The sequence below is a fragment of the Phaenicophaeus curvirostris genome, chromosome 3 (assembly GCF_032191515.1).
Source record: "Phaenicophaeus curvirostris isolate KB17595 chromosome 3, BPBGC_Pcur_1.0, whole genome shotgun sequence".
NCBI classification, from domain to species: domain Eukaryota; kingdom Metazoa; phylum Chordata; class Aves; order Cuculiformes; family Cuculidae; genus Phaenicophaeus; species Phaenicophaeus curvirostris.
Window position 1 is genome coordinate 38,376,386 of NC_091394.1, and position 22,202 is coordinate 38,398,587.

The window sequence follows — 22,202 nt, forward strand, 5'->3', positions numbered from 1 at the left end:
CCCTAGCTCATCATCAAGCTGGGCTAAAAAATGCAACCGATGGCTTTCCTCATGCATTCCGTGCAGTCAGTGGCAAACCCGACCAAACAAAAACGGGGAAAAGGAAAACTTTGGAGCTTTCTAATAATTTGCAGCGGCCGCGGTAATGATTTGTCGATACGACGTGCTCTAATATGACGTTTTCCAGAAGATAGGAGGCTTTTTTTTTCGGAGGGAGACTCCCCCACCGCCAGGACCGCCCGGTGGCGTGGGACACGCAGGCTGGATTCGTCCTTTGCGGCTCCGCTCCCCGCGGGCGTGCAGGGGGCAGCAGCCTTCCCTGCCGGGAGACGGGAGCAGCGAGGGAAGGAGGAGGCGGGCCGGGGTTCCCAGCCGCTCCCCGGCCGCCCTGCCCGCTGTCCCACCCGCGCCCAGGGGCTTCGAACCTCGCGGCGAGGCGCAGCGGTAGGGAACGCGCTCGGGAACGCGCGACCTGCGGGAGGGGAAAGGGAGCGAACCGAGCCCGCATCGCTCCCTGCCCGAAGCGGGTTCCCGGGGGAGCAGGCTCTGGTGGTGTCTGGCGTTATCTCCGGCAGACGGGGAGAACTTGCCTCCCTTTGGGATCCCCGTGCCGCTCCTCTCGGCTCCGGGAGCCTGGGAAGGCAGGTTTGCTCCAGGGCTGACGTAGCGCGGCAGTGCTAGTCAGCGGGAGTCTCATTTCGCATCATTAACAAATAATATTAGGGAGCCTAATTAAGATTTATTTATTTATTTATTTACTTACTTATTAGCAACCATAGAACGGCTTGGATTGGAAGGGACCTTAAAGACCGTAGGATCATAGAATCCTAGTATGGTTTGTGTTGGAAGGGACCTTAAAGATCATCGGGTCGTGGAATCCTAGAATGGTTCGGGTTGGAAGGGACCTTAAAGCCAATCCAGCTCCACACCCTCTGCCATGGGCAGGGGCACCTCCCACTGGACTGGGCAGCTCAAAGCCCCATCCAACCTGGCCTTGAACACCTCCATGGATGGGGCATCCACAACTCCCCTGGGCAACCTGTGCCAGTACCTCACCACCCTCATTATGAAGAATTTCTTCCTAATGTCTAATCTAATTCTTCCTCCCTCCCTGTTGTCCTATTACCTTAATGTCCACATACCTTTTCTTCAGTTATGCTTTGCCACAGGTGAGGTGCAAGTGCAACCCTACAAAAGCTTCTAAGCCTTGAAAAGACTGCTACTGTGAATAACTTCCTTGCTTTTCAGATTTGAGCCCTTAATATTTATTCTGAAATGCATAAAGTAGATATAGAAACAAATATTAACGTCTCAAAGTATTCAAAGCACATATTTGAAACAAATTTATTATGTGGAAAAAGCAATCCCAGCTAAAGCTGTTTAAAGGTTTATACAACTGCATGCTATATTCAAGCTACTCTAGAATTCCAGAGCCTGCCATGTGAATTCTGTATGAATCACGTCTTATTTTTAAATGAATGGAATTTCACACTGAAAATATTCGTAACATATTAAAGCAGTATCTATGGCCTGGCTTTGGCTAACAAATCCAGGAAGTTTGGCAGGTAAGCAAAGCATTTATCCTCATTTCACCTCTGTATCCAGGGTTTCTAGACATTTCTTCTCACAAATTACATAGTTATTCATTGTTAGACCCTTTCAGAGCTTTAGGTTTAGTGAAGTGTTTAGCCAAGTTCTGTTCCAAATTACTTCAGACTTTACACACTTGTAAGTCTATTTGTTCCAGAGCTGTTATTCTATATTTACCTGGCTGTAACTGGATACTGAATTTGTTAAATAGCTTCTGTCATATTTTGTGACTCTTGTTAGCTCGAGACAGGCTTTTAATACAGGATTTGTAAATAAATTGGATAATGCACAATTTAACTGATTCTTCTCTTTATTAGGACTTGCAGAACTGGAAATACAGATGTAACACATGTTTTTAGTAGGGGCAATAAACCACAATGCTGTTTTGAGTGGCTAAAAGCATTTAGTTCTGATGACCTTTGCAGTGGAAATTCTGGTATGACATAACTAAAAGTTTGAGGGAAACTATTTTATGTGTATACTCATAAATAGCCTTACAAAGTCAAGACAAGAAAGACTTTTAAAGTTTAAAAAAAAAAATGTGTAAAGAATTCCAGTAATGACATTCTGAAATAGAGACAACTTAAATATAGGAAGCTCATGCTTTCCTCTTTGGTGGCTGGACCTCTGAGGCTTCACAGATTCCTGCATCTAGCCTTCCCTTAGTGTGAGGTGGGCTCCACCATGGTCTAGGACCCTGGAGAAAGTTACAGGAGGCCTGTAGAGTGCTGCAAGCTTTTAGCACAGGGCAGAAGTTGTACTGTTTCATCAGTCACGTTCTCGGTTCGATCCTGTTCTATGTTAGTGCATCTTTAGGAGGCATTTAGGTAAAATTTGTTTGAAGTGCAAGAATGTAGAAAGACATACTTTAAATTATTAAAGTCTGTAAAGGGAAAATGCCCCATCTTTTTTATTATATAGAGATTTTATATCTGAGTTATTATAAATAAATTGGCAAAACTTACTTAAATATTGTCACACTACTTAAAAAAGTGGAAGCAAATTTGTTAATACTTATTTGAAGTATCACTTGTGACAGCAGTATCCTTGCTTTGGAGAAAACACGGTTTAAGGCCTACTTTTGAATGTGACTCAAGTTTTTCACGTGAAGGGGAAAGTTAAGGTAAATATTCTGAAGCCTGTGCTGAGCTGCGGCCTAATCTAAGTGTTATGCAGAGGTAAAAAGTCTGTAATCGTGAATTCTGGCACTACATTTCTTCACCATGTTTCTTTTCCATTTATCCTTTCTCCAAGTAAATTCCAGTTGATTCCTCTCTTAAAGTTTGGAGCTGATGGATTTGCACTGATGTGTGTAGATTACATACTTGTAATAGGTGTCCATATGCAATGATGATTAAGAAAAAGCATAAAAGGGCAAGTAAAAGGGCTGAGAGAACTGAATCACTCACCACTTCATCCAGTGGATGTAGCTGGCTGAAGAAGCCCATAATTTTGAAATATACCATTGTGTAGTGCGTTCAAGTGATGTGGAAAGGTTTGAAAGCTGTAAAAGTAATCATTCCTGTCTAGCAGCTGTCGACATGGTGATAAAAATTCCTTATGAGAGGTTGAAATAAAGACTGCACCTTGGTAATTAGCAGATAAATCAATCTGGGTTGCAGGAGTTACAATAGGTAGGAGAAAAGTCCACTTGATGTTCTAACATGAGAAAGGTTTCACTTACAACAAGCAGCAGTGAAATTCAAGGGCATTTAGTATTCTGATATGGTATAAAGAAACAAAGATTCTGGCACAAGAGGGATCAGAGATACTACCATGCGGAAGGGGAGGTGGCTAGGTATTTACTGGGAAGGTTGCAGTTAGCTTTTCAGAATTCTGCTTCTCCCTAAATTTACTCCTAGGGCTTCAGCCATTCTTTGTGGAGGAAGACACTGTTTTATACTTATTGATCTTGAATAGCTGCTCAACCTTTTTAGGTTTTCTGTACAGAATAGAAGCTTGTATTTGTAAATTTTATTGCTCCTTTAAACAGAAACCTTTTTTCATAATTATTTATAATATTATTAAATATTATTCATAATATTTGCAAATAATTTCAGTATTTATCTCATGACCATAACAGCAATACATTCTGCAATCTTCCTAGAGCAAAGTGTTTTTACATGTGTTCATGGATTTTGGTGAACACTTGCTCAATATTTAAGTCTGTTTCACCATATGATTTTTATTGCTTAAATGATAATCTTTAGAAAGTGGAAAGACTTTTTGAGTGTGAAACTTGAACACAAGTTTTCTGTCTTGTCTGTCTATATCTAGTAGTTACCTCCTGTGTCATCAAAGCCAAATTTCTGTACCTGAGTTTTATAGGTGTAATATGGAGAAAATAAGGAAATAAGGACACACTGTGATGCCTAGAGAATGGAAGCTGTATAAGTTCCTAAAATGTTTACTGGAATTGTATATAGTTTTTTAAGTCATTCCTATAAGGCTGGGCTAAGCCTTCTTGGTCAAAATACCCAAACAGAAGAGTATCCACTTTCTTATATGGAAATCCGTACTTTAGTTGTCCTTTTTATTTTGCAGACGGTATCAAGTATAAACTAGTTGGAAACATTTTTTTTCCCTTTGCCTCATATTTTCCTTTGTCCCGTACTCTTCTGTTCCATATATAAGTGTTGCAAATAAATAAATTTCTTTTAATGGAATACTGGACCTTACCAGTTAGTCTCTCTTAAGTGAAACAACCTTCAAGACACCAAATTTGGGCTAGCTGCTCAAGTAAAGTCAGTTGTGAAGTTGTTTGCTTCCACTGCCCTCCCATTTTATGACTTAGTAAAAAGAGGAATAAAATAATTTGAATATAATTTAATGGAAGAATTGGAAATAGGCTACAAGTCTGCTGGGACAGTGGGGAAAAAAAAAAGAAATGTACACCACCTTTTCTAAAAGTCAGTAGAAAAGAGCAAAGTAAGCTGATAAAACTGCATAATCTCAACGGACTTTTAATAGTTAATTGGAATAGCTTATCTGGAAATGGTTATGATACCCATTCTGTTTCCTTTGGTGGTTTTGCTGTCTATGAAGCAGCAGCCTTGCTATGCTTTGCATGTTAAGGTGAGACAGCAGGTTGTGATCTGTGGCAGGCAGCCATAGAAACCCAAACATATATTGTATAAACGTATACCCAATATAAGCTGTCTCAAGGATGACTTTTCACTTCCAAATATTCTCTTGCACGTTCGGGAACATCTGTTTGTTTCATTATGCATGTTTTGCTGCCATGAAAAATGTGGCAAAATTATTTGCTTGCATTTCTGAGGGTGACTTTAGAACTTACCCTGTCTGTGCTTTTCAGGATTTCAGCAAAAAAACCACCGAACAACCGTTACTCTTGATGTCCTCTTGTGAGGGCGAAGAGGTGTTAGTGAGAGCAAAGTATTCACAGGTCTGATGTCTTCTGTATCCTCACTCCATATGTTTAGGTACCTTATAAGCAAATTTTAAGGAAGATCTCGAAGTGCAACATTAACTTTAAAACTGGTATTTTTTCACTGTATCGGTTAAGATTATGCTTTTATGAAGCCTGTGTTGAACAGCTGTCCACTTAAATCTTATGAATGATCCAGTATACACAGAGAAGTGTATTACTCCCAATAATTTGGAAAGGATTTAAGAATCAGTAAAATAGATCTTGGTTTTGTTCATATTCTATGAAAGCTCTTGGAGTGTTTCAGATACTACTCTTTCAAGCTTTTATAAAAATAATCACAGGATACTTCAAACTTCTTTCTGTTCACAGAGCTTCTGTAGTTGCAGGTATTTGTTGTACTACTTCAGTTTATAAGAGGGGACACTGCGTGTGAAATTTCAAAGTAAATATCCTAGCTTCTCCAAGTAATTATTTTATAAATAAACTAGAACTCTTTAATTTTGGCAAAAATGTTAACTGTCAAACTTGGCAAAAAATCTGTGATTCTATGAAATTGCGTACTGCTTTTTGAAACAAAACATTCATAGTTGTGTGGACAAAAGTATCTTTGTGGAATAGAACATGTTCTCATATTTGTTAAGCAGTTGTTCCTGATACTGATGATAAATACATGAAAGTCAGGCAGAAGGTAGATAGCACACAATATATTGCCTGTGCCCTGGATTCATTTAGGTTTTTTTTTAAATAAATTCTTATGTTTTTGTTGCAGGAGGTGGCAGTCTGTAGAGGCCTGCTAAATTGAAAGTTACATAAGGATTTTCACCATTGTCTTGTGCTTGAATGTTGTCCTTTCATGCTCGTAACTTAATGAAATATCCTCCTTCCCTGACAAAATTTTTATGTTTGGTTTTAGTCCAGAGGTTGAGTTTCCTGGAAAGCTTATGGGAAAATCCTTTGCCTGGTTTTGATTTTAAAAAAATAATTTAAAAAAATATACTTTTCCTGTTTGAAATGTAGCTGGGGAAAGAGGCTGATGTTATATAAACACTATTGCATAATTTGACAGTTTTAGCCTGGCCATTACACATAGAGTGTTTAATTACTTTGGAAATAAAAGATTGAACAGATATTTTTAAAATCTGGTGTCTGTTTCTGGTTTATTCTTAGTTGCTTTATGCTGTTTGGACTTTTTAAAAAGACTTTCACCCTGGTTGCTATCATGTGGTGAGGCTTGTACTGCTGCGCTTTAGAACTGCTGTAAATTAGCATGAATTAACACGTATTATACTTGCTGCTGCTTTTGGTGGGATAAGCCTTCCTTGGATGCTTAGTTTGGCCTTAAGGGTAACAGTTATACCCGCTATGTAAAGCAGCTTTTATTATTGATGAGAATTGGACTTTTTGATGGTGGATTGCAGCATTGATTACAAGATCCTTGATCACACATGAGCTCTGTAACTTGAACGCTCTGGTAAACTGGAAGAAGTAGATGCCTGTCGCATCTCAGAAATAGATCCTGAAATCCCAATGCTCTGAATACCTATGTGAGAAACACTCATTCACTGGTAAAGTATTGAAAAGGACAAAGTCTTCGAAGCAAAGGCAGTAATGTTTTTATTTTACAATTCAGCGCTGAATTGAATGCCCTTCTAAAAAAGGCATGACATCTTACAAAAGCAGTGGGTATATATACTAGTTTTAGACAAAGAACCATATAAATCTTCAAAGAAAGCTCATTATTTTTTTGGATTATCCAACCATATTCCGGAGACTCCCTTCAGTTTATCTCCTGCATCTTACAAGGCAACTAATCATATTGGTACAGTCTCACAGCCCTGAGACAGTCTGTCTCTTAGTCTAAAATAGCTACATCTTACAAGACTGATTTATATGATGGGATAATTAAACATACAAACCAGCTGCAGCAAAACTTATCAATTAATTCTCACACCTATGAGAGTGGTTACCTTGTTTGCCTACCCAAATAAAGATAGAATGTTTACATACCAAAAGGTTTGTACAGTTGTGTGTAGGATTGTAGACTTCAGTAGTGTAACATAGAGGTTTTAAAGCTTTATAGAAAATTTCAATATGTAATATTGTTATATCTACTTGTTCTATAAAACTTACTATTTTGGTCTTTAAAAGTAAACACATGCTAAACATGAAAAAATTGCTTAATTTTGATTAAAATTTAGTATAAGATCTGTCATGTCCTAAAGTCTGTTGAAGTCCTCTCAGTGTTTTAAAGGACTCCTGAATGAAGCTACACTGAGAAAAGCCTTGTTGCCCACAGTAAATTGTGACCTGGTGTATCTCACTGTTGAAGGTGGCTGGGGGAGTACGTGGGTTGAGTGATTCAGTTGGAAAGAGTTTGTGTGTTACTTCTGACATGAAAATGTCGGTTCAGTTTGTAAGGTTAAACCTCTGTGATCCGCGCTGAGCTTTGCTAGGAGGGAATACAGATAGTGAAAAGTAAAGCATTAACTATAGAAGTTGAGACTTACTAAAACAAGTGCCATTGCTCTCATCAGAGTAGGAATTTATTATGTCATGGCTATTTCTTCTTTGAAATGTGTTTGTATGTAATTTTTTTCTGGTGTGCTTAAGAGGTGATGTAACAAGAAAGAATTTGGCCTGCAGTGTGCGCAAGAATGATCAATAATACAGGGGTGCTATTATATATATTTTTCTCAGAGATCTGAGTGCTGTTTAATTATATCACTTTTGTGTGTCTAATGGCCTATGCAATTATCTTTTAGAAAACGTGTTCACCTGGAGTTTCCAGCAAAATTTTTACTTGTCTGTTCATAATAGTTTCTACTTCTAAACTCTAGTAAAAAAAAAGAAATTAAAAAAAAAATGTGACCTTACTTGGCACAGAAGGTCACATATCTTGGCTTTCCATCTGGTTAAGTAATTTGGTTGAAGTATGAAATAAGCAACAGAGCCATTTTTGTCATTTTTGTGAGTGCCTTACAATAATACTTGCTTGAAATGCTTTCACTTCACACTTCTTCACAGCCACCTTCCTGCTCAGTGCTAAACACAGCCCTCTCTCTTCATTGCATTTTGTACCTTGGAAAACAAGAATAGCCAATCTCTAGTCTTGCATACATAGAACATGCAGAAAAATTATTTCAAATTAACTACATGCACATTCTGGAATATTGAGCTAACTTCAGAAACATATTAATTACATCACATTCAAATCTGTTATGGGTACTTTTATGGAAGTGATTTTGTTTAGTTAGCTGAATTCTAAAGTAAATTAAACAAAAGCTTACAGTCACTTTTAAACTCTGTTTATGCTAATGCATTTTAAAAGCTTATTCAAATTAATCTTCCTGAAGGTTCTGGCTAATAAATCCTGCTAAGTTTTGGTAGGGTGACTGATGATGTTATGATGTCTAGTTTTCTGATATGCTCCTCTCCTTTGGCTGCTGGACAAAGAGTGGCAGAACAATGTGTATACTTGCTTTGCAGCCAGGGTAGTTCACAAATGCTATGTAGCGCAAACTTACCTTCAGAGAAAGCAAGCAGAGTGGACTGTGAACTGGGGAATCACGAGGCCGGAACAGATTGCTTACTATGCTGTAGCAATAGGCATCTTTGGCAGAGGGTAAGGAAGGCAGCAAAAAGGGGTAACATCTTCAGTGTTGACTAACGTCTTCAGTTCTAGGATTTGGCAGGACTTGCACGAGCAGCACAAGCATCTCTGTATAAATGAGCTTTCTGTCTACAAACTGTGAAGTGGGAGTGTGCTCCCTCCTGGAAATCTGCAAAAAGTGAAGGCTTTAAGTTAAACTGTTTACATTTTTTTTTTAGGTTCTATTTTCCTGATACTGAAGTTGTATCTTCCAAGAAAAGTTGCAGTAGAATAAGGCAGGATGAACACAACATTCATTGCTCCATGCTGTCTCCTATTTTTGGTTTATCGAATATTCTTGTTGAATGTGAAGTAGTTTACTATCCTGGAGTGTTCAGCTCATTGCATATGGAAGGAATCATTGAGCATTTGAATTTGTGCTGCAGATTCATACATTCAGATAATACAGAGTCACTTCTTCGTGTAGATAAGCTGTGAGAGTCCTTTTTCATTCATGTGAGGACTCAAACATCTTTCCACAGCGTTACAGCAGTACAAAAGTCTGCTTCTCATATTATGGACATCCCTGATGCCTAAGATACTTATCCATTGAGGCCATCCTGCAGAACCTGTGTGCAAGAGGATAGGATAAGACACTCTTCCTTCCCTGGAATTGCAATTAAATCTGTACAGATGGATTTGGATGAATATATGGAATCTGTCTCATTTATGTGGTTCTGGCTAGGAACACTGACTACTTTTCAGACCTAGTGTGTAGTAATGCATATTAAACTCCTTTGTAACCTTTAAGTAGTTACTTAGCACTTTTTTCCCCTGTAATTTAGTCCCAATAATCTGGAATTTTCCTCTTAGTAACATGCAAAAAGCCCCAATATATGCCCCCTTAAACATTCCTGATGCTTCCCAAACTAAATACTCCCTTTTGACTAACGAAACAGATCACATTCTTTGGCATAGGCTCTGCTCCTGACCTCAGAAAAACAGTCTTGAAAATTAATTCAAACAATTCAGAGCAGTTGGAAGCAGCTTGTTTTTGGAAGTGTTAGTGTTGGTTTCTGCTTTCTACTGAGGATACCTGGTTTTGTGCCTGGGGTTCTTCTGTCAAGGCTAGTCTAAGTATTGTTTGTAGACTTGTAATCATTTATATTCTGTCTTTTGCTCATGCAAATGAAACATTTCATCCTTACAGTATGTTAAGACTTATGAAACTTCTTTTTAAAAGGTTTTTTTTTCTCTACTTGCATTCTGTCTCTGACTTTGCAGAGCTATGACCTGGCCTGTTCACCTTTCTGTGTTGCATTTTATTCTAGCAGATATTGCATGATATCTAAGCTTGTATGTATTTGTTTATACCAACTGGCATTTCACATACACTTGAAAAAGTCCAAGAAAACTCAAATGTTTCAGGATATTTTAAAATGTGAATGTATAGGTTATTTAAAAAATGAATTAACTGTTGTTTCTTTAAAGCTGATGTGGAGAGAGGTGAAGGGGCAAACGTTGCATGTATAGTTATTGTACATTCAAATGTCAATAGACATGGGACAAAAAAACCCCAAATAAAATTATTGATTTAATTTAGTAAATAGTAATAGACTAGGAAGAGAACTCTAATTTCTTTTCAGCAAAATGGTACTGCCTTAGTGGAACCACTCTGCTATACTATTCATTAAACTCTCAGAAGAAAAAGAATATGACATGGTCTCTGTGGAGTGGAAGGATGCACGAACCATAAATCCCACTAAAACACAGGCAAGTTTCATATCTGCCTGTGTGTTCATCCATTGCAGTGGTGCACTGGGTAAGGTTTAGAGGGAGTGATTGCACTGCGCACTTATGCCTGTTCGCCGGACAAGGTGGAGCTCATCTCCAGCCTTACCTCTGTGCTGGGCCCTTGGAGGGATTTTGTCTTGAAGTCTAAGTCTGTGCTTTTTTTGGAGGGGGTGCCCCTGTCCTTCCCGTACCCACTCACCATGTGTCACCACCTTCTGTTATGCTAGGGCTGGCATTCCTTAGTGACGCGATTAGCTAAGTAATAGGCATGATCCTATTCAAAAGGGATCGTTTTTGGTTTTTTTTTTGTCATTGTAGTACTAAGGCTCTGATCAGCTCCCAGACTTTGCAGGTCATCTGCCTACACCAGTGCCATTCTGGCACAAGCTAAAAGTCAGAACCATCATTTTTCTGGAGAACAAAATAAAAATAGGTCAGTTTTATCTTAGAACTATGCCCTGAGCGTGTGGCTGGATGTGATGCTGTCTGGTACAACTGCAGCTCCTGCAGAAAGACGTGGATTTCTATTGCATTTCTGTATCTGTTAAGACACTTCCTCTGTTCCTGGGTCAGGCAAGTCAGTAAACTGGTCTGATGGAAAACTGTTTGTTCTTTTTTTTTTAAGGCTGGCAGGAGTGTAAGCTTTCTGTCAGATGGGCTTGCTGGACTGCCTTACTTTGTTACACAGTTAGATCTGGTGGAAAGGGAGCTAAGGAAGGGAGGGGTGACGGGAATCAGGCAAACAGGAGCTCTTCTTTCAGGGGAAGTCCGCAGTTGCACCAGCTTGGAAGATGCTGGAGACATTACATTACATCACATCTAAAGATTTATAATAATAAACTACAGTATGAGTAAAGTTTCAGTTCAGTAGTGCTTTTCCTTCTTTCCTCACAGTTCGAATCACTTGCTTTTGAATCAAAAGTTTTCTTTGACATGAAGGGTAAATATATTAAGAATCTGAAATATTTTGTCATTACCAGACAAAACAAAACACTGTGTTTTAATCTTTTAATTTTTTGAATATTTATAGTTTTTTAGCTCTATTATAAAATGTTTATATTTTTTGTGTGTCTATAAAGTCAGTCTCAATAATGGGATTTTGCAGTATCCACAGAGATTAGCTGACTTTGTGGGCTTAAAATCAAATGTAAACTAGTATGAACAATAGTTCCACATTTTATTTATTGAAAAAGCATTAGATTTTGACATAGTAAAAGTGGACATAATATAATCTATTTTATTTTGTTATTAAAAATATGTCTCCTAAAAATTGGAACTCACACTTAGTTGTTTTGATATCTGAATACATTTATTTTATGTTGTAGTTCACTCAGATTCCTGCCAGCCTGCTGAGTGTGTTAATTTGCAAAAGCTATAAAAGGCAGACATTAAAAAAGTCATTGACTGTGCAGTGTGCCCTTCAGCACTGATTACATGCTCATTACCTCTTAGTCCCCTTGTTTGGTTTATATCCTGGTTCCTTGTCCTTATAAGACACATGCATGTGCTGCTTTTTCTTGAGTTGCTGCCCAGAAATTTAGGGAGCCTTGCTGGTCCCCTTGTTGGTCCCCTTATTTTCCATCAGCTCAGGAAATCCCACCAGTGTATAGAAATGAATTAAAGCGCAGGCTGCAGGGAGAAGCTGGGCTAGTACGAGGTATAGAGTGACAGTAGTGACATATAGTATATATATGCATGTGGTGGTAGCCTTGGAATGGCAGGAGGGAATTTATGTCCCCTGAGGTCTCCTCTCATCCAAAGTATCGGTGTCTGTAGGTTTACAGAGCCTATGTCCATCTCTGGAGTGAGTGCCACTGAGCAGTGATCTGTCATTTGCCAGTTCATTATCCATTCTCTGCCCCTGGCCCTCTGACACAGAGCTTGGGATATGAAGCTGTTCAAACCTGGTAACATTAACAGCTAGGGAAAGAGGAAAGTGTTCTGAGAAAACAGCAAATTCTTTGTTCACTAATATTATTTTGGGTTTAGAACTATTACTTGTACTTGAGCGCATCTTCAGCAAGCATGTGGATGGCACCAAGATGAGTGGTGTGCTTTGTGCATAGGGGGAAGGGATGCCATCCAGAGGGACCTTGACAAGCTTGAGAGGTGTGCCCATGCAAAACTCATGAAATGCTGCAAGACCAAGTACAAGGTTCTGCACCTGGGCTGGGGTGAACCCAGACATGAATTCGAGCTTGGCCATGAGTGGATTGAGAGCAGCCCTGTGGTGAAGGTCTTGAGTGGATGAAAAGGTGACTATGAGCCAGCAATGTGCGTTCATAGACCAGAAAGCCAACCATATCTTGGGGTGCATCAAAAGAAGCGTGACCAGCAGGTTGAGAGAGGTGATTCTCCCACTCTACTCTGCATTGGTGAGACCTCACCTGGAGTACTGCGTCCAGCTCTGGGGCCCCCAATATAAGAAAGACATGGACCTGATAAGCATGTCCAGAGGAGGTCGTGAAGATGATCTGAGGACTGGGGCACCTCCAGTACGAGGACAAGCTGAGAGAATTGGGGTTGTTCAGCCCAGAGAAGGCTTTAGGGACACCTTATGGCAGCCTTCCAGTGCTTAAAGGGGGCTGCAGGAAAGCTGAGGAGAGGGTCTCTTTATCAGGGAGTGCAGTGATAGGATAAGGGGTAATGGTTTTAACCTGAAAGAGAGGAAATTTCAATTAGTTGTTGGGAAGAAATTCTTTACTGTGAGCATCGTAAGGCACTGGCAGAGGTTGTCCAGAGGAGCTGTGGGTGTCCCATCCCTGGAGAGGTTCAAGGCCAGGTTGGATGGGACTTTGACCAGCCTGGTTTTGCCAGGCAGCACGATGGCAGTCGCGTATGTTGCTGTTGTACAGCAGCTCCCTGCTTTGGTCTGGGTTGTGCAGAATTTGAAGTAGCTTCAGTTTCAAGTAGGAGTTAAGTTTACACCTGCTTTTATAAAAAGACTTGACTTTATGTGAAACAGTCACAAAATTTTTAATGTCTGGCTTTTATTTCACTTGAAATAGGTTGAAAGAAGCTTAGGCAAGTATTTAAATTTGCTCCTCTTTTGGCATGTGAGGTTTAGTGACATATGAAGAGATCGTTGTGAAATCTTATGAGATTCATAAACTTTTTGATTGCAGAAGGAAAATTCATTGGCTTCTGAAATCTCTCTTGAGAAGTGGAAAAGTAGGTTATTAATCAAAGACTGATGTATATAATAGGAAGTATGGAGTTACATCTTGCAAATTTTTTCAGTGTACTTTTAAAAGATAAGAGAAAGGTACTTGTAACCTTTGTGACTACAGAATTACAGTTCTCTTTAAAGCATTTGCAGGAGATGCATATTCATGTTACAGTTTTCAGTTTTGAGATTAAAAAAATATGCATATATTTGTGTTGCCCTGTGCAATCACCTCTCAACAGGGATCTGTAGTGCATGCATTTTCCCTTACCTTGACCTTTTTTTTCAGGAGGAGAGGGAAGAATATTGAATAAATTTGGTATGTAACACTGAGTCTTTCTTAGGGGATAGACTCATTGATAGTTTTGGACTATGTCAGGGTGGAAATGAAACCTTGTGTTTATGACAATTGACTTGATTGCAGCTGTCAAATATGGTTTCAAGTCATGGGAAGTATTTTAAAATGTTCCTGTCAAATAACAGCGTGCTCAGTTAATCCTGACCTTGAAAATTATTGCTTGTTTTAACAAAATGTTCTTCTGGCCTCCGTAGTCTCTGCGAAGTAGGACCAGTAGGGCTCTTTGAAATTAATCTATATTATTGTTAATGTAATAAAACAATACAGTCCCCTGTGTCAGGGCATCAGAATTAATTTATTTTAGTGTCAGTCTGCTTTCTCCCTTGATGCTTTTTCATTTTCTAATAGAGGTTACAGGAAGAGGGAATTTATAACAGGACACTGAGAATGTGAATGATTTACATGGAAAAATATAGTAGTAAAGTAGCAGTGAATGCCTTTGGGAAAACAAGATTTTGTTCTTTGGTATTGTTGTTCTTAAGATCGTATATGCTTTAGCCCTGTGGTTAATGACCTTAATAGAGTCATTTTGTAGACATAAAATCAGTACAGGATTTTATGTATTTTCCTTTTGCTTATTATCCCTTGATAATTTTATTGATACTGATGGGAAACATAAATTTCATTTACATTTAGATAACCAATTTGTGCTGATGCTAGGAAGCTGTAAACAGTTCTAAAGCATTTGTACAAACGCTCTGTAACTGAAGTCAATGTGTTGACATTTTCATTCCATATTTAAAATAATTCATGGTTTTTTTGTCCTTACAGTAACCACAATACAAAAGTATCCTTTCAAATCCCTGAAGTAAGAATCTTGTCAATAAATGTGGGAGTTAGTACTGTCACATATTCTATATTCATCCTAATGGAAGATTGAGCAAGTAGTTACTAAATGGCTTTTCGTGTGTCTAACATGCTTAATAGAGCTCAGAAAAAGGCTGATGTTATGCTTCCTAATCCCATTATTTTAGCAGTGTTTCTGATTGGACATAATATATCATTAGACTACTGTAAATCTAAAGGGACTGTGGGGTGACAGTCTGGCACATCTCAAGGATGAGTATCCGTCTTATCGGAGGGGATGTCTTTGCTATCAAACTATTCTCAAAACTTCTGCACAAGCTTTCTAAAAATAAAGAATTTTTTGAAATCTAGTATTATTTATATATTTAATATTGTGGAATTATAGAATGGTTTGGATTGGAAGGGACCCAGTTCCAACCCCTCTACCATGGGCAGGGACTCTTTCCACTGGGTCAGGTTGCTCAAAGCCTCATCCAACTTGGTCTTGTACACCTCCATGGATGAGGCTTCTGCGGGTTCTTTGGGCAACCTGTTCCATATATTTACTTTTATTTCACCTGCAGGGTTACATTTCTTGTCATTTTTTTCAATTGCAACCTTGCAGTGGATATAAAAAGCTAGTATGAATAAATAAATAAATAAATAAATAAATGAAATGTATACAGTGTCAAAATACTATGGTATTTATTGCATTATCTCCCTAAAAAAAAAGCTTTGGTGTAGATGAAGAATTGTCTCTTGCTGAGAACAAGCGTCCTACAGGAAAAAATAGTTGGGGTTTGCAAGCAGTTGGTGTGTTCCTATCTTTTCTTTACTTCCTTCATCTTCTGACCTGTCTTAAAGAGACAATGAGGCCGTGTCTAGGAGAGTCACTGTTAATGATCTGCAAGCTCCTGTCCTTGCCATTCCAGAAGATCTCTTACTTGCAACAGAAGTACTTGTTTTATTTTGGGTGGGGTTCTTTTTGTTTGTTTTTTTTCTTTTTTAATTCATGGGTCTTAACTTGATACTGATTTGGCCCAGGAGATCCTGGTATGACCGAGATGAGCACTGTATGCAGTAGATGTGTGTTTTTGGAAAAAGTCCTATCCTGGAGAGCTCTTGGGCTATTTCTCAAGCCAAAACCTCTACAGGCTTTGTCTTGAGTCAGACTAAAAGAAAGCAGTGGAGAAGCTCTGAGAGGTCTCGAAGACACTCTATGTAGGAGTTCATTGACATGTGTTCACTACAAGTCAGCTGAATTGCAGTCAGCAAGATCTCAAGCTTGGTTTCATAGGTGAGAATGAGGGATTCCCTCTGGTGGGTCTATATGGTGCTTAAAGCTAAATGCTATTTTGTGGTTTGAGAGCATAGAATGGTTTGGGTTGAAAGGGATCTTTCAAGGTCATCTAGTTCAACCTCTGCAGTGAGCAGGGATGTCTTCAACTAGATGAGGTTCCTCAGAGCCCTATCCAGCCTGACCTTGAATGTTGCCAGGGATCCTGCTATCACTAGGGTGGAGACAGAGGTGGAGCTCAGAGAGTCTTTAGTTTGTATTTTAAGATGTTTCTAGCTGCCCAGAGATAAATGAGGACCTGGAAATGCCTGTTTATGAGAAACATCAGCAGGGACTTGTGTATCACCTACACCTGGTGCAAGACGAGCAGAGGAAACATGATCAGATGTCAGGACGCTGGTGGTGCCTGTGGGACATCAAATGAGATGATAATTCCCTTTATCCATAAATTCTAGCTTACGCTTTGTGCCAGCACTGGCCCTTGTGTGGCCACGTGGTGGATAAGTGATGGGCCTGATCTGACAGGTTGTTAATTTTCAGTAGGGGGATTTCTTGATCTCATTGGCCCCATGGACATTGTCTGTGGCAGCAGGTGAGAGCAGGAGGATCTAGATGCTCAGTAACTAAGACAGAATACCCACCAGAGAGAGTCTTATAATGGGGAAGGTAGTTCACGTGGGAGGTTTGATGTATTTTAGGGTGTCTGAATGACCATACTATAGGAAGTATGTCTTTGGTATGGAGATACAACAAGGACAGATGATGCCAATTAATATTACTCAACTTAAGACACTGCTCTGATGAGATGTATATCTGAGATTGTTCTTTCTTTGTTTTCAGAATATATGTCACTCCACAGGTACATATGGTGTGTGCCTATTGGTAGACGCCCTCTGGACAAAATCGAAGAGTATTTTGTGCTGTTTTATGGATTCCACACAGCTCTTTTCAGAGGAGGAATGGGTTAAAATCTTTACTTGGATGGCAGATAGGGTACTCAAGGCATAGTTTAAGTGCTTTTTCTACAGCCTGTGGTAGTGCTCCACAGGCAGTTTTGTTGACCCAGATAAGGGAGTAGGGCATGTGAATGAATAAGAAATCTTAAGCTAATATTGCCTTTTTTGTACAATATGGTCTGAAGGTTTTTGCAATTCATTGCTTAATCTAGAATGTGGTGGCCCTTCAAGAACTGTACTGAACAGAATGTCTATAGGAAAATACCTCTTTGGAGATGATTGCAGTGTGACCCAGTGGTCGCTGACTTTCAGTAGAGGTGACTGAATGAGAGACCTTTGAAGACCAAAGGCTCTTTTCCTCTAAATAAATAAATGTTATCTATATCAATGAATATTACTAATGGTTGGCTGAAATGTTTAAACCCCCGAGTTCTTTGAAATTATACGGAAAGCAAACTAGAAATATTCTCCCGATGAACAGTTTTTACTACAGGATTTAAATTGTTTTCTTGATGCAGACACTATCATCCAGTGCCTAAAATTTGCTTTTTTCCCGCTAGCTAGAGGTATTTGATAGAGCTAATCAGTAGCAATTTATTATGCCTGCAGTAGGTGAACACTAGAGGGCTCTTTAGACTAATGCAAAATCATACCGTGTCATGTTTATGATTGAGGACTTGTCTGAGGAATTTTGTTATGCATTAAACAATCAAACCCACTGTTTTTGTTAGAATAGTGGAAGGCATTCCTTTTCAAGAATATATAAAATGGTGCCTTTGAAGGAGGTATAGCCTGCTGTTATGTAGCAACTATTTGATCTTTTGAGTAGTGGTGACTTCATATGTAGTCATCTAACTGGTTTGAATTTTTATACATTTTTCTGATAAACAGTCAAGATCTTTTTCATATTCCTGTTCCAAGTGGTTCATTTGAAAACAACTACATGGTTAACTTCCTGCTTATCTGCCCACCTCTAAACATCTTTCCTCACATGGTAGTTAATTCATTGTAATCCTTGTATTATGGAAGCCAGAAATGCATTGTTTTGTACTATACATGATCACTGTATGCAGAGGTGAATGTGAAATGTAGCAATGCTTGTTTGAAAGTGTTTTGCAATTGCTTTATAAGTGTTTTTCAAAAAAGGGTCAAATATTATACTTTATGTGGATGTCAAGAATGATTCTCAGCTGGTTTGAATTTCTAGTGCAGCCTGGAAAGGCTTTGTCATCTTACACTGACTGAAATTCGGACCCAGTGTATTTATTCCAGTGTTAACTGATACCATTTGACAGGATGGAAGCTGCAAAACTCACTCTATGTTGATGGGAAAAAACAATGAAATAGGACCACTTTGTAAGCTGTAGGGGAACAGAGATCTCATTGTCTTGGTTTACACAGTCTGTAATCAGATATATTTTTTTCATACATCCTCTTAATTTTTCCTTGTAAAGTGGTTCTTGTACATAATTCACTCTAGTGTTTTTCAATGACACAGTGGTGGTGTAGAAGATAATTGATATTAGAGAAAGGGAGAGACATTACAAATTGAATTAGTTATTATGTTACCAAATTTACATCACTCTAGGCAGCATAATTTTATACTGTCAGAAGAAAGCCTGAAATTATGCAACAAAATTAATACAACTGTGCTTTGGTATGTAAAGCTTTTTCATACTCATGAATGTACCCACTTGTTTTGGGAACAATTTGTGGAGAGGAATGCATAGACTGCTTATTTAGAAAAATGAAGGGCATTTTTTCCCCTATGGCAAATCAGTCATTGGAGAAACAAATGAGACTTGAAAGATGAGTTGAGGCATAGTTGGTTCATGGGACCATTGTGCTAGAAACCAGTGGAGACTTTCCTATGTTAAATAATATTGGCAGCAGCAGATTAATTTTACTTGAGAGACTTTCTTTGGCTGTCAAACACTTCCAGTTTTCTTGGATTTTCCTGGCCTTGCTGTACTCTTTCCAGTCACAGGTACACACAGCGTATTTTTAGCACTTTGTGTGCTTGTTCTGTACAAAACATTCAACCTCCAAGTGGAATTTTTGGAAGTAAAGAAATGTAATGTTGTAGTGGGCAGAAGTTCTATATGAACTGTTTGAAGACCATAGAGAGATATTTCCATTTGGCTTTTCTTTCAGATTCCTGGGACTTGGTAACTCAAAAGATCCATTATCCAGAGGGAGGCTATGAATTTACAAGGAAGAAGTAAATGAGTCAGGGAAAATTCTGGCTGATGGTAAGTGGAGTGTTAACTGACCGGAACAGTCTGCAGAGAAGGGCAGGAAAGGAACATTGTTGGTCCATTTTCTAAAACTCTCTCTTCCAAGTCCCATTTAGCTCTCATTATTGTTCTTACATGCCAGGAGCCCCTGAGGGAAGTGGGAGAAAAGGAATGTATCCAGAAACGTATCTAAGGGTGATGGGAGGGGAATTAGGGTGCTTTGCCTGACAGTGAGAGAGAGATGGGGAAAGAGGATACAGTGTTGAAAAGCAATGGACAAAGGGGTCTGCTGTATGTAGGTCAGACTGGGAGGAGGAAGGTGGGAAGTTAGTGGGAAAGGAGAAGAAAACCTGCTACAGGCCCAAATTGACCTTGATGGCCCAAAACGTCCCCCACTCAAAAACCTGTAACTTCTCACTGATACCCATTCCTGAGGGATATTTGGGAATCCCTCCAGACCTCTATCAAGTTCTCCCCCTTACTACCTTGCAGTCAGGAACTCCACCACTGATCATAGCCTCCTTCCTAGTACACTATCCCCTCATGTATACCCCTGCTCTGCTACTCTTTCCAAATTACATATTGTTGGGCCAGGAGAGAGGACAAAACTATTTCTTCTCATCCTTGAGGCAGAAACATTTAGTTTTTGCCTGTCCTGCTGAGGAGCCTTGAAGTGATTACATCAAGGCTAGCATGGTTCTCTTTCCCCAAATGCTGCTGATGTTATACCTGACAATTACCAGAAAAGAAGTAATTTCGGTTTGCTTTGAGGATGAATGCATGGTCTGTGTTGAGTGTTTATGTGTAGTTCAGTTTGCTGCACACAAAACAAATTAGAATTGTGGACATCAGCCTTCACTAAAATGTCTTCTGGACACTGTATGGCCAAAGACACTATTCTGTCTAAGGCATGGCTGGCTGCTGTATTTCTGCTTTTCATCATTGATGAAGCATGATGCCTGTGGTGACTGAGATTAGAAAATGACAGGTTTGGATCTGTCTCAGCTGCTACTTCTATCATCAAACCAAAACAGCATAGGCTGCAGTACAGTTCACAGAGCTTGCAAAACATACTTGGCTATTGAAAATTCCAGCCAGGTTATCAACTACTTTGGCAAGGAGAAAGTTTCTTCGATATAATCAGCCATTTATCCCATTAATGCAGTCTAGAGCTTAAAGAGAGCCTGTGTTGGTACCAAGCTGAACAGACTGAATGCTCAGTGAAAAGAACATTATATATTTAAAAATTATTTTGGTCTTTTCTGTCATAGTTAGTTCTATTTGAGTAGGCTTTGTTTGAATACAAAATAGAATAGAATCAGAAAATACTGTTATTTTGGAAAGCTTGAGCTCATTTGTTAATTTCACTCAGTTCTTGCTATTGTGCCTTCATAGATACACTTCCTACTTGAAATAGCATGTTTTAGTATTTATAGCATTTACAGTTCTAGGTCTCAGAGCAAGATTCAAGTAATTGATGAGAATTGCAACATTTCGGGGGGAAGCTATATTGTGCTAAATGGGTTCAGGAAAGATGAATGTGTTTCACATTATTAGAAGATAAAGGCTTAGGTTTAGAAGAGTCGAGTAATTCTAAAATGCTAACTTGTCTCAGGATAAATTAGTTATCATTAAGATTGACACAGGACTCTTTGAAGCAGAGTATTTTTGTTCTACATTGCATACATTCTGAAACAAAACCTGGTAGTAGACCAAGAAAATTTGACAATATTTCTGTTAAAAACCTTTTTAAAATAACTAAATGTATTGTTTTGACATTTTCAAAATAAAAAAAAATATGCCAAGCCTAATCATGATTAACAAACCAAAAATTAAAAGCACATTCAGAGCTCTGTTTTCCTGATGAAAGAAATTCACTTGGGGATCTCAACAAATGTGGGGAATAATCTTCCATGTCTAGTATTATTTGCCTAAATGCCTATTTTAATTTAGAACAAGTTATATTAATATTGTCCTTTAAAGGCATGGCTTTTTTTCTAGAGGAAAAGATAATGTGTTCCTGGATTATAGAGAAAGGATGAAACAAAAGGAAGGGAAGGAAAGGAACATGTGCGGGCAGCATGATCATGTTAGGCTCTGACTTCTCCAAGTAGAAGCTGGTAGTAAGGTTCCAAACCCAATTCCCATTACTTTGCATACCAAGAGGAGTGGAAATGCTGAAGAGGTCTGTGGATTTGATTAACTTGAGGAAATCCACAGATACAAAAATGCAAAACAAATGCAAAACAAATGCAAAAAGTACTTGACTTCTATTAAGATCTCTTTCATAGCACAGCAGCCAAAACCACATTAAATCTCTTACTGATTATCGCCCTTGTCTCTCTTAGCTAAGGAAAACGGCTACAAGCCCATCTTCTTTTGCATAGTGCACCCCATTCTGTCACGCCAGGGCTGAGGACCTTGGTCTGAAGCAACAGCACTAGTATTTTTTAGATGACTTCTTAAATGCTTCAATAAAATGCATAAAACGCAGCAAAACACTTACTGGCTATTTTCTCTGTTGAGTTAACTGTATAAATAAGCTTTCAAATCTGGGAATTGAGCGATGAAAAGTAGTTATACCAGGACATTTTTGAAAGGCGGATTTTCTGATAACAATGTCATGCTGATGTGTTCCCTGAAAAGGAATGCCAGTCAGCATCCTGATAGCCTTTGGAAGTGATGAGAGTTTTACCTTCTGAAGAAGACATTGTATGTGCAACCACCCTATCTATTCCGTTACCCATCCATGTTCCCTCTAATGATGTTGTGTCTCACTGCCCAGCTTACAGTGGTTTCTGCCCAAATGGAGGAGGCAGACCTCAGGTCTAATTCATTCTGTTCAGCTGCTGCTGGTTGTCCATCAGTGCAGACATAGCAATAGGCTGACATGAGCTAGGTGGAAGAGGGAGGATGAGGGTGTTGGCTCTAGGAAAGAGGAAGAAGTGGAGAGGAGGTGGGGGATGAATGCTGTGGGAGAACACTTGGAAGCAGAGCGCTCTGTGTGTGATGGAGAAGTTCAGATATTCTGTGAATAA